This window comes from Oryctolagus cuniculus, chromosome 10, assembly GCF_051225735.1.
Source record: "Oryctolagus cuniculus isolate XC-2025 breed Fujian yellow rabbit chromosome 10, ASM5122573v1, whole genome shotgun sequence".
Taxonomy (NCBI): domain Eukaryota; kingdom Metazoa; phylum Chordata; class Mammalia; order Lagomorpha; family Leporidae; genus Oryctolagus; species Oryctolagus cuniculus.
In genome coordinates, this window is record NC_142876.1 from 74,438,554 (window position 1) to 74,453,136 (window position 14,583).

The 14,583-nt window shown below is 69.4% G+C and overlaps 6 non-coding genes across 6 annotated transcripts; all 6 read left to right on the forward strand.

Annotated features, from left to right (window-relative positions):
* Window positions 1–433: 433 nt before the first annotated feature.
* Window positions 434–552, forward strand: LOC149124183 (5S ribosomal RNA). Its single transcript, XR_016215397.1, has one exon. It is a non-coding gene; the product is annotated as a 5S ribosomal RNA (ribosomal RNA).
* Window positions 553–2,865: 2,313 nt separating this feature from the next.
* On the forward strand, window positions 2,866–2,984 carry LOC149124184 (5S ribosomal RNA). Its single transcript, XR_016215399.1, has one exon. It is a non-coding gene; the product is annotated as a 5S ribosomal RNA (ribosomal RNA).
* Window positions 2,985–5,303: 2,319 nt separating this feature from the next.
* On the forward strand, window positions 5,304–5,422 carry LOC149124185 (5S ribosomal RNA). The gene has a single exon (XR_016215400.1). It is a non-coding gene; the product is annotated as a 5S ribosomal RNA (ribosomal RNA).
* Window positions 5,423–7,748: 2,326 nt separating this feature from the next.
* On the forward strand, window positions 7,749–7,867 carry LOC149124186 (5S ribosomal RNA). Its single transcript, XR_016215401.1, has one exon. It is a non-coding gene; the product is annotated as a 5S ribosomal RNA (ribosomal RNA).
* Window positions 7,868–10,187: 2,320 nt separating this feature from the next.
* Window positions 10,188–10,306, forward strand: LOC149124187 (5S ribosomal RNA). Its single transcript, XR_016215402.1, has one exon. It is a non-coding gene; the product is annotated as a 5S ribosomal RNA (ribosomal RNA).
* A 2,307-nt stretch (window positions 10,307–12,613) lies between these two features.
* LOC149124188 (5S ribosomal RNA) lies at window positions 12,614–12,732 on the forward strand. The gene has a single exon (XR_016215403.1). It is a non-coding gene; the product is annotated as a 5S ribosomal RNA (ribosomal RNA).
* Window positions 12,733–14,583: the final 1,851 nt, after the last annotated feature.

The window sequence follows — 14,583 nt, forward strand, 5'->3', positions numbered from 1 at the left end:
GCGTGTGGCTGGGCGATGGCGGCAGGCAGGGGATCCGGCCTAGAAAGAGAGAGTAGGAGTTCCCTGTGGCCAGCGGCAGCCGGAGGAGGTTGGCTCCCCTTGGCTTGGCGGCAGCGTGCCGACTGGGCGCCCGGTGCTGCAGGTCCTGGGCTGGGCAGGCGGAGGGCTGGAGTTCGGGCACTGGTGCAGGGCTAGGCGGAGGGCGGCTGAGGAGGAGGGGGGGGGAGGAGGAGAAGAGAAGAGAAGAGAAAAGAGGGAGGAGGCGGAGGAGAAGCGGCAGCGGGAGCGGGAGCGGGAGTGGGAATGGGAATGGGAATGGGAGTGAGAGCGGGGAGCGGGCAGGAGGAGGAGGAGGAGGAGGCGGCGGCGGCGGCGGCGGCGGCGGCGGCTGTGCGGGCGCGCACTCAAGAGGGGCCTGGAGGCAGCCTCTGGCGTCTACGGCCATACCACCCTGAACGCGCCCGATCTCGTCTGATCTCGGAAGCTAAGCAGGGTCGGGCCTGGTTAGTACTTGGATGGGAGACCGCCTGGGAATACCGGGTGCTGTAGGCTTTTGCCCCGCGGCACCCTCCCCTTTTGCTCGCCTTTGGCTGGCTGCCTAGCCACGCCCCCATCCGCCAGCCCGCACGCCGGGACCCCTGCGACCCCCAACGCAGCTCCAGCAGGGGGCAGAAGCCCGACCCCTCCACCTGGCAGCCCCAGCCCGCCCGCGCCTCGGGCCTGGGCCTGGGCCTGGGCCTGGGCACGGGCACGGGCACGGGCACGGGCGGGCCGGCCAGCTGTCCCCGGCTGCCGCAGCCCCACCGCCAACCCCGGGGCCCACCCCGGGACACAGGCCACGCCCCGCGCCATCCAGCGCGCCCCCTCCAACCCCAAACCAGCGACTCACCGCCCGCCAGGGCGCTCCCCTGCCGGCCGCCCCAACCCCGCAGCCCGCCGCACCAGCAGCTCCCGGCACCTGCACTCCCACCGCCCCTCCCGGGCTCCTGTCTCCCAGGGAGCCCAATGACTGTGACCACGACCACGACCACGACCACCGCCCGAAGACGACGCCAGGGCGCGGTTGCCCACCACTCAGGGCCCGGTGCCTCGCGCAGCCCAACCCGCGGGCCCTCTGCGCCACCTGGCCGTGCGGCGGCCACGCGCCACAGCCGCGGAAGCCCTCCAGAGCGCAAAGGAGGGACCCCACACCAAGCCTCGCAGGCAATACAGGCACCCTCTCCCTCTGTCTCTGACTTACACCAACACCTACACGTCTCTCTCTCTTTCTCTCTCTCTCTCTGTCTCTCTCTCCTCTCTCTGTCCCCCTCTCCCCCATCAGCCCTGACTCACACAGCATCCAAACGGGGCACCCTTTTGGCAGGCCAGGCAGAGACCCGCGGCCACAGGCTGCGTGCCCACAGGACCTCCCCGGGACAGAGGGTCCGTGGCAGGCAGGCAGCACACAGCCTGTGGTCTCTGTGGGGAGCAACTCGGATTGGACTGAGTTACTGGAATTAAGACTTATTCTATGCATCTGCTCTCCCACAATATGGCGCTGGGAGAGGAGAAAACAGCTTCTATGCAGCTGCCTCTTGCCAACTTGAGTGATGACCTCCAGGAGCTGATCCTGCTCCTGATTGGAGGAGAGCAGCGTACTTGGCGTGTGGGCAGCCGAGTTGGGATTGGCGGAAGAGGACTATAAAGGAGGAGAGAGACAACATGCACCAGGAACATCTAAGGGGAACACCTGTGCAGCCCCCGAGAGAGCCGGCCGGCCGGCCGGCGGTGTGCCGCTCCCCCGCGGAAGTGGGGAATGTGGCAGGGGGAACCGCCCTTCCACGGAGGTGGAAGGGACGGTAGCCAACCCGGGAAGAACCAGCAGCAAACCCGGGGAGGGCCGAGCAGACGAAAGAACAGCGCAGGGTCCTGTGTCGTTCCTCCATGAAGAGGGGGAGCGACAGTCTCGAACTGGCTGCCGGGCTGGAGGGTGCGGGTCGCGCTGAAGCGCCCCACCCTCCCGTGAGGGAACGGGCGCTGAGGACGGAAATCCCTCTGTGCCACGAAGGGTGTCGGGGTGTGCGACTGTGTGCCCCTTGTGTAGGCGTGTGTGTGTGTGTGTGTGTGAGTGCCCACGCGAGCGTGCGGCGGGGGTGATTCCGTGCGCTGCCGCCCTCCTTCCCGACCTGCTGCCCCACTTGGGCCCCCGTGACCGAGCGGGGACAAGGGTCCCCAGGCCCTCAGCTGTCCTCGCGGCGTGGGAGTGTGTGGAGGCGCGGCGGCCGTGCCGGGGGAGGGCGGGCGACCTGTGCGTCAGCGGTGGGGGGGCTGCTGGCGGCCGGGTAGGAGGGAAGGCCCGGGCCGCGGTGGTGTGGGGCGCCGAACCCCCTGGTGCCGGGACCCGCGAGCCGCGGGGCGCAGCCCTGGGCAGGCGTGGAGGCTGCCGGGCACGGCTGGCGTGTGGCTGGGCGATGGCGGCAGGCAGGGGATCCGGCCTAGAAAGAGAGAGTAGGAGTTCCCTGTGGCCAGCGGCAGCCGGAGGAGGTTGGCTCCCCTTGGCTTGGCGGCAGCGTGCCGACTGGGCGCCCGGTGCTGCAGGTCCTGGGCTGGGCAGGCGGAGGGCTGGAGTTCGGGCACTGGTGCAGGGCTAGGCGGAGGGCGGCTGAGGAGGAGGGGGGGGGAGGAGGAGAAGAGAAGAGAAGAGAAAAGAGGGAGGAGGCGGAGGAGAAGCGGCAGCGGGAGCGGGAGCGGGAATGGGAATGGGAATGGGAATGGGAGTGAGAGCGGGGAGCGGGCAGGAGGAGGAGGAGGAGGAGGCGGCGGCGGCGGCGGCGGCGGCGGCTGTGCGGGCGCGCACTCAAGAGGGGCCTGGAGGCGGCCTCTGGCGTCTACGGCCATACCACCCTGAACGCGCCCGATCTCGTCTGATCTCGGAAGCTAAGCAGGGTCGGGCCTGGTTAGTACTTGGATGGGAGACCGCCTGGGAATACCGGGTGCTGTAGGCTTTTGCCCCGCGGCACCCTCCCCTTTTGCTCGCCTTTGGCTGGCTGCCTAGCCACGCCCCCATCCGCCAGCCCGCACGCCGGGACCCCTGCGACCCCCAACGCAGCTCCAGCAGGGGGCAGAAGCCCGACCCCTCCACCTGGCAGCCCCAGCCCGCCCGCGCCTCGGGCCTGGGCCTGGGCCTGGGCCTGGGCACGGGCACGGGCACGGGCACGGGCACGGGCGGGCCGGCCAGCTGTCCCCGGCTGCCGCAGCCCCACCGCCAACCCCGGGGCCCACCCCGGGACACAGGCCACGCCCCGCGCCATCCAGCGCGCCCCCTCCAACCCCAAACCAGCGACTCACCGCCCGCCAGGGCGCTCCCCTGCCGGCCGCCCCAACCCCGCAGCCCGCCGCACCAGCAGCTCCCGGCACCTGCACTCCCACCGCCCCTCCCGGGCTCCTGTCTCCCAGGGAGCCCAATGACTGTGACCACGACCACGACCACGACCACCGCCCGAAGACGACGCCAGGGCGCGGTTGCCCACCACTCAGGGCCCGGTGCCTCGCGCAGCCCAACCCGCGGGCCCTCTGCGCCACCTGGCCGTGCGGCGGCCACGCGCCACAGCCGCGGAAGCCCTCCAGAGCGCAAAGGAGGGACCCCACACCAAGCCTCGCAGGCAATACAGGCACCCTCTCCCTCTGTCTCTGACTTACACCAACACCTACACGTCTCTCTCTCTTTCTCTCTCTCTCTCTGTCTCTCTCTCCTCTCTCTGTCCCCCTCTCCCCCATCAGCCCTGACTCACACAGCATCCAAACGGGGCACCCTTTTGGCAGGCCAGGCAGAGACCCGCGGCCACAGGCTGCGTGCCCACAGGACCTCCCCGGGACAGAGGGTCCGTGGCAGGCAGGCAGCACACAGCCTGTGGTCTCTGTGGGGAGCAACTCGGATTGGACTGAGTTACTGGAATTAAGACTTATTCTATGCATCTGCTCTCCCACAATATGGCGCTGGGAGAGGAGAAAACAGCTTCTATGCAGCTGCCTCTTGCCAACTTGAGTGATGACCTCCAGGAGCTGATCCTGCTCCTGATTGGAGGAGAGCAGCGTACTTGGCGTGTGGGCAGCCGAGTTGGGATTGGCGGAAGAGGACTATAAAGGAGGAGAGAGACAACATGCACCAGGAACATCTAAGGGGAACACCTGTGCAGCCCCCGAGAGAGCCGGCCGGCCGGCCGGCGGTGTGCCGCTCCCCCGCGGAAGTGGGGAATGTGGCAGGGGGAACCGCCCTTCCACGGAGGTGGAAGGGACGGTAGCCAACCCGGGAAGAACCAGCAGCAAACCCGGGGAGGGCCGAGCAGACGAAAGAACAGCGCAGGGTCCTGTGTCGTTCCTCCATGAAGAGGGGGAGCGACAGTCTCGAACTGGCTGCCGGGCTGGAGGGTGCGGGTCGCGCTGAAGCGCCCCACCCTCCCGTGAGGGAACGGGCGCTGAGGACGGAAATCCCTCTGTGCCACGAAGGGTGTCGGGGTGTGCGACTGTGTGCCCCTTGTGTAGGCGTGTGTGTGTGTGTGTGTGTGTGTGTGAGTGCCCACGCGAGCGTGCGGCGGGGGTGATTCCGTGCGCTGCCGCCCTCCTTCCCGACCTGCTGCCCCACTTGGGCCCCCGTGACCGAGCGGGGACAAGGGTCCCCAGGCCCTCAGCTGTCCTCGCGGCGTGGGAGTGTGTGGAGGCGCGGCGGCCGTGCCGGGGGAGGGCGGGCGACCTGTGCGTCAGCGGTGGGGGGGCTGCTGGCGGCCGGGTAGGAGGGAAGGCCCGGGCCGCGGTGGTGTGGGGCGCCGAACCCCCTGGTGCCGGGACCCGCGAGCCGCGGGGCGCAGCCCTGGGCAGGCGTGGAGGCTGCCGGGCACGGCTGGCGTGTGGCTGGGCGATGGCGGCAGGCAGGGGATCCGGCCTAGAAAGAGAGAGTAGGAGTTCCCTGTGGCCAGCGGCAGCCGGAGGAGGTTGGCTCCCCTTGGCTTGGCGGCAGCGTGCCGACTGGGCGCCCGGTGCTGCACTGCAGGTCCTGGGCTGGGCAGGCGGAGGGCTGGAGTTCGGGCACTGGTGCAGGGCTAGGCGGAGGGCGGCTGAGGAGGAGGGGGGGGGAGGAGGAGAAGAGAAGAGAAAAGAGGGAGGAGGCGGAGGAGAAGCGGCAGCGGGAGCGGGAGCGGGAATGGGAATGGGAATGGGAATGGGAGTGAGAGCGGGGAGCGGGCAGGAGGAGGAGGAGGAGGAGGCGGCGGCGGCGGCGGCGGCTGTGCGGGCGCGCACTCAAGAGGGGCCTGGAGGCAGCCTCTGGCGTCTACGGCCATACCACCCTGAACGCGCCCGATCTCGTCTGATCTCGGAAGCTAAGCAGGGTCGGGCCTGGTTAGTACTTGGATGGGAGACCGCCTGGGAATACCGGGTGCTGTAGGCTTTTGCCCCGCGGCACCCTCCCCTTTTGCTCGCCTTTGGCTGGCTGCCTAGCCACGCCCCCATCCGCCAGCCCGCACGCCGGGACCCCTGCGACCCCCAACGCAGCTCCAGCAGGGGGCAGAAGCCCGACCCCTCCACCTGGCAGCCCCAGCCCGCCCGCGCCTCGGGCCTGGGCCTGGGCCTGGGCCTGGGCACGGGCACGGGCACGGGCACGGGCACGGGCGGGCCGGCCAGCTGTCCCCGGCTGCCGCAGCCCCACCGCCAACCCCGGGGCCCACCCCGGGACACAGGCCACGCCCCGCGCCATCCAGCGCGCCCCCTCCAACCCCAAACCAGCGACTCACCGCCCGCCAGGGCGCTCCCCTGCCGGCCGCCCCAACCCCGCAGCCCGCCGCACCAGCAGCTCCCGGCACCTGCACTCCCACCGCCCCTCCCGGGCTCCTGTCTCCCAGGGAGCCCAATGACTGTGACCACGACCACGACCACGACCACCGCCCGAAGACGACGCCAGGGCGCGGTTGCCCACCACTCAGGGCCCGGTGCCTCGCGCAGCCCAACCCGCGGGCCCTCTGCGCCACCTGGCCGTGCGGCGGCCACGCGCCACAGCCGCGGAAGCCCTCCAGAGCGCAAAGGAGGGACCCCACACCAAGCCTCGCAGGCAATACAGGCACCCTCTCCCTCTGTCTCTGACTTACACCAACACCTACACGTCTCTCTCTCTTTCTCTCTCTCTCTCTGTCTCTCTCTCCTCTCTCTGTCCCCCTCTCCCCCATCAGCCCTGACTCACACAGCATCCAAACGGGGCACCCTTTTGGCAGGCCAGGCAGAGACCCGCGGCCACAGGCTGCGTGCCCACAGGACCTCCCCGGGACAGAGGGTCCGTGGCAGGCAGGCAGCACACAGCCTGTGGTCTCTGTGGGGAGCAACTCGGATTGGACTGAGTTACTGGAATTAAGACTTATTCTATGCATCTGCTCTCCCACAATATGGCGCTGGGAGAGGAGAAAACAGCTTCTATGCAGCTGCCTCTTGCCAACTTGAGTGATGACCTCCAGGAGCTGATCCTGCTCCTGATTGGAGGAGAGCAGCGTACTTGGCGTGTGGGCAGCCGAGTTGGGATTGGCGGAAGAGGACTATAAAGGAGGAGAGAGACAACATGCACCAGGAACATCTAAGGGGAACACCTGTGCAGCCCCCGAGAGAGCCGGCCGGCCGGCCGGCGGTGTGCCGCTCCCCCGCGGAAGTGGGGAATGTGGCAGGGGGAACCGCCCTTCCACGGAGGTGGAAGGGACGGTAGCCAACCCGGGAAGAACCAGCAGCAAACCCGGGGAGGGCCGAGCAGACGAAAGAACAGCGCAGGGTCCTGTGTCGTTCCTCCATGAAGAGGGGGAGCGACAGTCTCGAACTGGCTGCCGGGCTGGAGGGTGCGGGTCGCGCTGAAGCACCCCACCCTCCCGTGAGGGAACGGGCGCTGAGGACGGAAATCCCTCTGTGCCACGAAGGGTGTCGGGGTGTGCGACTGTGTGCCCCTTGTGTAGGCGTGTGTGTGTGTGTGTGTGTGTGTGTGTGTGAGTGCCCACGCGAGCGTGCGGCGGGGGTGATTCCGTGCGCTGCCGCCCTCCTTCCCGACCTGCTGCCCCACTTGGGCCCCCGTGACCGAGCGGGGACAAGGGTCCCCAGGCCCTCAGCTGTCCTCGCGGCGTGGGAGTGTGTGGAGGCGCGGCGGCCGTGCCGGGGGAGGGCGGGCGACCTGTGCGTCAGCGGTGGGGGGGCTGCTGGCGGCCGGGTAGGAGGGAAGGCCCGGGCCGCGGTGGTGTGGGGCGCCGAACCCCCTGGTGCCGGGACCCGCGAGCCGCGGGGCGCAGCCCTGGGCAGGCGTGGAGGCTGCCGGGCACGGCTGGCGTGTGGCTGGGCGATGGCGGCAGGCAGGGGATCCGGCCTAGAAAGAGAGAGTAGGAGTTCCCTGTGGCCAGCGGCAGCCGGAGGAGGTTGGCTCCCCTTGGCTTGGCGGCAGCGTGCCGACTGGGCGCCCGGTGCTGCAGGTCCTGGGCTGGGCAGGCGGAGGGCTGGAGTTCGGGCACTGGTGCAGGGCTAGGCGGAGGGCGGCTGAGGAGGAGGGGGGGGGAGGAGGAGAAGAGAAGAGAAGAGAAAAGAGGGAGGAGGCGGAGGAGAAGCGGCAGCGGGAGCGGGAGCGGGAATGGGAATGGGAATGGGAATGGGAGTGAGAGCGGGGAGCGGGCAGGAGGAGGAGGAGGAGGCGGCGGCGGCGGCGGCGGCGGCGGCTGTGCGGGCGCGCACTCAAGAGGGGCCTGGAGGCAGCCTCTGGCGTCTACGGCCATACCACCCTGAACGCGCCCGATCTCGTCTGATCTCGGAAGCTAAGCAGGGTCGGGCCTGGTTAGTACTTGGATGGGAGACCGCCTGGGAATACCGGGTGCTGTAGGCTTTTGCCCCGCGGCACCCTCCCCTTTTGCTCGCCTTTGGCTGGCTGCCTAGCCACGCCCCCATCCGCCAGCCCGCACGCCGGGACCCCTGCGACCCCCAACGCAGCTCCAGCAGGGGGCAGAAGCCCGACCCCTCCACCTGGCAGCCCCAGCCCGCCCGCGCCTCGGGCCTGGGCCTGGGCCTGGGCCTGGGCACGGGCACGGGCACGGGCACGGGCACGGGCGGGCCGGCCAGCTGTCCCCGGCTGCCGCAGCCCCACCGCCAACCCCGGGGCCCACCCCGGGACACAGGCCACGCCCCGCGCCATCCAGCGCGCCCCCTCCAACCCCAAACCAGCGACTCACCGCCCGCCAGGGCGCTCCCCTGCCGGCCGCCCCAACCCCGCAGCCCGCCGCACCAGCAGCTCCCGGCACCTGCACTCCCACCGCCCCTCCCGGGCTCCTGTCTCCCAGGGAGCCCAATGACTGTGACCACGACCACGACCACGACCACCGCCCGAAGACGACGCCAGGGCGCGGTTGCCCACCACTCAGGGCCCGGTGCCTCGCGCAGCCCAACCCGCGGGCCCTCTGCGCCACCTGGCCGTGCGGCGGCCACGCGCCACAGCCGCGGAAGCCCTCCAGAGCGCAAAGGAGGGACCCCACACCAAGCCTCGCAGGCAATACAGGCACCCTCTCCCTCTGTCTCTGACTTACACCAACACCTACACGTCTCTCTCTCTTTCTCTCTCTCTCTCTGTCTCTCTCTCCTCTCTCTGTCCCCCTCTCCCCCATCAGCCCTGACTCACACAGCATCCAAACGGGGCACCCTTTTGGCAGGCCAGGCAGAGACCCGCGGCCACAGGCTGCGTGCCCACAGGACCTCCCCGGGACAGAGGGTCCGTGGCAGGCAGGCAGCACACAGCCTGTGGTCTCTGTGGGGAGCAACTCGGATTGGACTGAGTTACTGGAATTAAGACTTATTCTATGCATCTGCTCTCCCACAATATGGCGCTGGGAGAGGAGAAAACAGCTTCTATGCAGCTGCCTCTTGCCAACTTGAGTGATGACCTCCAGGAGCTGATCCTGCTCCTGATTGGAGGAGAGCAGCGTACTTGGCGTGTGGGCAGCCGAGTTGGGATTGGCGGAAGAGGACTATAAAGGAGGAGAGAGACAACATGCACCAGGAACATCTAAGGGGAACACCTGTGCAGCCCCCGAGAGAGCCGGCCGGCCGGCCGGCGGTGTGCCGCTCCCCCGCGGAAGTGGGGAATGTGGCAGGGGGAACCGCCCTTCCACGGAGGTGGAAGGGACGGTAGCCAACCCGGGAAGAACCAGCAGCAAACCCGGGGAGGGCCGAGCAGACGAAAGAACAGCGCAGGGTCCTGTGTCGTTCCTCCATGAAGAGGGGGAGCGACAGTCTCGAACTGGCTGCCGGGCTGGAGGGTGCGGGTCGCGCTGAAGCGCCCCACCCTCCCGTGAGGGAACGGGCGCTGAGGACGGAAATCCCTCTGTGCCACGAAGGGTGTCGGGGTGTGCGACTGTGTGCCCCTTGTGTAGGCGTGTGTGTGTGTGTGTGTGTGTGTGTGTGTGAGTGCCCACGCGAGCGTGCGGCGGGGGTGATTCCGTGCGCTGCCGCCCTCCTTCCCGACCTGCTGCCCCACTTGGGCCCCCGTGACCGAGCGGGGACAAGGGTCCCCAGGCCCTCAGCTGTCCTCGCGGCGTGGGAGTGTGTGGAGGCGCGGCGGCCGTGCCGGGGGAGGGCGGGCGACCTGTGCGTCAGCGGTGGGGGGGCTGCTGGCGGCCGGGTAGGAGGGAAGGCCCGGGCCGCGGTGGTGTGGGGCGCCGAACCCCCTGGTGCCGGGACCCGCGAGCCGCGGGGCGCAGCCCTGGGCAGGCGTGGAGGCTGCCGGGCACGGCTGGCGTGTGGCTGGGCGATGGCGGCAGGCAGGGGATCCGGCCTAGAAAGAGAGAGTAGGAGTTCCCTGTGGCCAGCGGCAGCCGGAGGAGGTTGGCTCCCCTTGGCTTGGCGGCAGCGTGCCGACTGGGCGCCCGGTGCTGCAGGTCCTGGGCTGGGCAGGCGGAGGGCTGGAGTTCGGGCACTGGTGCAGGGCTAGGCGGAGGGCGGCTGAGGAGGAGGGGGGGGGAGGAGGAGAAGAGAAGAGAAGAGAAAAGAGGGAGGAGGCGGAGGAGAAGCGGCAGCGGGAGCGGGAGCGGGAATGGGAATGGGAATGGGAATGGGAGTGAGAGCGGGGAGCGGGCAGGAGGAGGAGGAGGAGGCGGCGGCGGCGGCGGCGGCTGTGCGGGCGCGCACTCAAGAGGGGCCTGGAGGCGGCCTCTGGCGTCTACGGCCATACCACCCTGAACGCGCCCGATCTCGTCTGATCTCGGAAGCTAAGCAGGGTCGGGCCTGGTTAGTACTTGGATGGGAGACCGCCTGGGAATACCGGGTGCTGTAGGCTTTTGCCCCGCGGCACCCTCCCCTTTTGCTCGCCTTTGGCTGGCTGCCTAGCCACGCCCCCATCCGCCAGCCCGCACGCCGGGACCCCTGCGACCCCCAACGCAGCTCCAGCAGGGGGCAGAAGCCCGACCCCTCCACCTGGCAGCCCCAGCCCGCCCGCGCCTCGGGCCTGGGCCTGGGCCTGGGCACGGGCACGGGCACGGGCACGGGCGGGCCGGCCAGCTGTCCCCGGCTGCCGCAGCCCCACCGCCAACCCCGGGGCCCACCCCGGGACACAGGCCACGCCCCGCGCCATCCAGCGCGCCCCCTCCAACCCCAAACCAGCGACTCACCGCCCGCCAGGGCGCTCCCCTGCCGGCCGCCCCAACCCCGCAGCCCGCCGCACCAGCAGCTCCCGGCACCTGCACTCCCACCGCCCCTCCCGGGCTCCTGTCTCCCAGGGAGCCCAATGACTGTGACCACGACCACGACCACGACCACCGCCCGAAGACGACGCCAGGGCGCGGTTGCCCACCACTCAGGGCCCGGTGCCTCGCGCAGCCCAACCCGCGGGCCCTCTGCGCCACCTGGCCGTGCGGCGGCCACGCGCCACAGCCGCGGAAGCCCTCCAGAGCGCAAAGGAGGGACCCCACACCAAGCCTCGCAGGCAATACAGGCACCCTCTCCCTCTGTCTCTGACTTACACCAACACCTACACGTCTCTCTCTCTTTCTCTCTCTCTCTCTGTCTCTCTCTCCTCTCTCTGTCCCCCTCTCCCCCATCAGCCCTGACTCACACAGCATCCAAACGGGGCACCCTTTTGGCAGGCCAGGCAGAGACCCGCGGCCACAGGCTGCGTGCCCACAGGACCTCCCCGGGACAGAGGGTCCGTGGCAGGCAGGCAGCACACAGCCTGTGGTCTCTGTGGGGAGCAACTCGGATTGGACTGAGTTACTGGAATTAAGACTTATTCTATGCATCTGCTCTCCCACAATATGGCGCTGGGAGAGGAGAAAACAGCTTCTATGCAGCTGCCTCTTGCCAACTTGAGTGATGACCTCCAGGAGCTGATCCTGCTCCTGATTGGAGGAGAGCAGCGTACTTGGCGTGTGGGCAGCCGAGTTGGGATTGGCGGAAGAGGACTATAAAGGAGGAGAGAGACAACATGCACCAGGAACATCTAAGGGGAACACCTGTGCAGCCCCCGAGAGAGCCGGCCGGCCGGCCGGCGGTGTGCCGCTCCCCCGCGGAAGTGGGGAATGTGGCAGGGGGAACCGCCCTTCCACGGAGGTGGAAGGGACGGTAGCCAACCCGGGAAGAACCAGCAGCAAACCCGGGGAGGGCCGAGCAGACGAAAGAACAGCGCAGGGTCCTGTGTCGTTCCTCCATGAAGAGGGGGAGCGACAGTCTCGAACTGGCTGCCGGGCTGGAGGGTGCGGGTCGCGCTGAAGCGCCCCACCCTCCCGTGAGGGAACGGGCGCTGAGGACGGAAATCCCTCTGTGCCACGAAGGGTGTCGGGGTGTGCGACTGTGTGCCCCTTGTGTAGGCGTGTGTGTGTGTGTGTGTGTGTGTGTGAGTGCCCACGCGAGCGTGCGGCGGGGGTGATTCCGTGCGCTGCCGCCCTCCTTCCCGACCTGCTGCCCCACTTGGGCCCCCGTGACCGAGCGGGGACAAGGGTCCCCAGGCCCTCAGCTGTCCTCGCGGCGTGGGAGTGTGTGGAGGCGCGGCGGCCGTGCCGGGGGAGGGCGGGCGACCTGTGCGTCAGCGGTGGGGGGGCTGCTGGCGGCCGGGTAGGAGGGAAGGCCCGGGCCGCGGTGGTGTGGGGCGCCGAACCCCCTGGTGCCGGGACCCGCGAGCCGCGGGGCGCAGCCCTGGGCAGGCGTGGAGGCTGCCGGGCACGGCTGGCGTGTGGCTGGGCGATGGCGGCAGGCAGGGGATCCGGCCTAGAAAGAGAGAGTAGGAGTTCCCTGTGGCCAGCGGCAGCCGGAGGAGGTTGGCTCCCCTTGGCTTGGCGGCAGCGTGCCGACTGGGCGCCCGGTGCTGCAGGTCCTGGGCTGGGCAGGCGGAGGGCTGGAGTTCGGGCACTGGTGCAGGGCTAGGCGGAGGGCGGCTGAGGAGGAGGGGGGGGGAGGAGGAGAAGAGAAGAGAAGAGAAAAGAGGGAGGAGGCGGAGGAGAAGCGGCAGCGGGAGCGGGAGCGGGAATGGGAATGGGAATGGGAATGGGAGTGAGAGCGGGGAGCGGGCAGGAGGAGGAGGAGGAGGCGGCGGCGGCGGCGGCGGCGGCTGTGCGGGCGCGCACTCAAGAGGGGCCTGGAGGCGGCCTCTGGCGTCTACGGCCATACCACCCTGAACGCGCCCGATCTCGTCTGATCTCGGAAGCTAAGCAGGGTCGGGCCTGGTTAGTACTTGGATGGGAGACCGCCTGGGAATACCGGGTGCTGTAGGCTTTTGCCCCGCGGCACCCTCCCCTTTTGCTCGCCTTTGGCTGGCTGCCTAGCCACGCCCCCATCCGCCAGCCCGCACGCCGGGACCCCTGCGACCCCCAACGCAGCTCCAGCAGGGGGCAGAAGCCCGACCCCTCCACCTGGCAGCCCCAGCCCGCCCGCGCCTCGGGCCTGGGCCTGGGCCTGGGCACGGGCACGGGCACGGGCACGGGCGGGCCGGCCAGCTGTCCCCGGCTGCCGCAGCCCCACCGCCAACCCCGGGGCCCACCCCGGGACACAGGCCACGCCCCGCGCCATCCAGCGCGCCCCCTCCAACCCCAAACCAGCGACTCACCGCCCGCCAGGGCGCTCCCCTGCCGGCCGCCCCAACCCCGCAGCCCGCCGCACCAGCAGCTCCCGGCACCTGCACTCCCACCGCCCCTCCCGGGCTCCTGTCTCCCAGGGAGCCCAATGACTGTGACCACGACCACGACCACGACCACCGCCCGAAGACGACGCCAGGGCGCGGTTGCCCACCACTCAGGGCCCGGTGCCTCGCGCAGCCCAACCCGCGGGCCCTCTGCGCCACCTGGCCGTGCGGCGGCCACGCGCCACAGCCGCGGAAGCCCTCCAGAGCGCAAAGGAGGGACCCCACACCAAGCCTCGCAGGCAATACAGGCACCCTCTCCCTCTGTCTCTGACTTACACCAACACCTACACGTCTCTCTCTCTTTCTCTCTCTCTCTCTGTCTCTCTCTCCTCTCTCTGTCCCCCTCTCCCCCATCAGCCCTGACTCACACAGCATCCAAACGGGGCACCCTTTTGGCAGGCCAGGCAGAGACCCGCGGCCACAGGCTGCGTGCCCACAGGACCTCCCCGGGACAGAGGGTCCGTGGCAGGCAGGCAGCACACAGCCTGTGGTCTCTGTGGGGAGCAACTCGGATTGGACTGAGTTACTGGAATTAAGACTTATTCTATGCATCTGCTCTCCCACAATATGGCGCTGGGAGAGGAGAAAACAGCTTCTATGCAGCTGCCTCTTGCCAACTTGAGTGATGACCTCCAGGAGCTGATCCTGCTCCTGATTGGAGGAGAGCAGCGTACTTGGCGTGTGGGCAGCCGAGTTGGGATTGGCGGAAGAGGACTATAAAGGAGGAGAGAGACAACATGCACCAGGAACATCTAAGGGGAACACCTGTGCAGCCCCCGAGAGAGCCGGCCGGCCGGCCGGCGGTGTGCCGCTCCCCCGCGGAAGTGGGGAATGTGGCAGGGGGAACCGCCCTTCCACGGAGGTGGAAGGGACGGTAGCCAACCCGGGAAGAACCAGCAGCAAACCCGGGGAGGGCCGAGCAGACGAAAGAACAGCGCAGGGTCCTGTGTCGTTCCTCCATGAAGAGGGGGAGCGACAGTCTCGAACTGGCTGCCGGGCTGGAGGGTGCGGGTCGCGCTGAAGCGCCCCACCCTCCCGTGAGGGAACGGGCGCTGAGGACGGAAATCCCTCTGTGCCACGAAGGGTGTCGGGGTGTGCGACTGTGTGCCCCTTGTGTAGGCGTGTGTGTGTGTGTGTGTGTGTGTGTGTGAGTGCCCACGCGAGCGTGCGGCGGGGGTGATTCCGTGCGCTGCCGCCCTCCTTCCCGACCTGCTGCCCCACTTGGGCCCCCGTGACCGAGCGGGGACAAGGGTCCCCAGGCCCTCAGCTGTCCTCGCGGCGTGGGAGTGTGTGGAGGCGCGGCGGCCGTGCCGGGGGAGGGCGGGCGACCTGTGCGTCAGCGGTGGGGGGGCTGCTGGCGGCCGGGTAGGAGGGAAGGCCCGGGCCGCGGTGGTGTGGGGCGCCGAACCCCCTGGTGCCGGGACCCGCGAGCCGCGGGGCGCAGC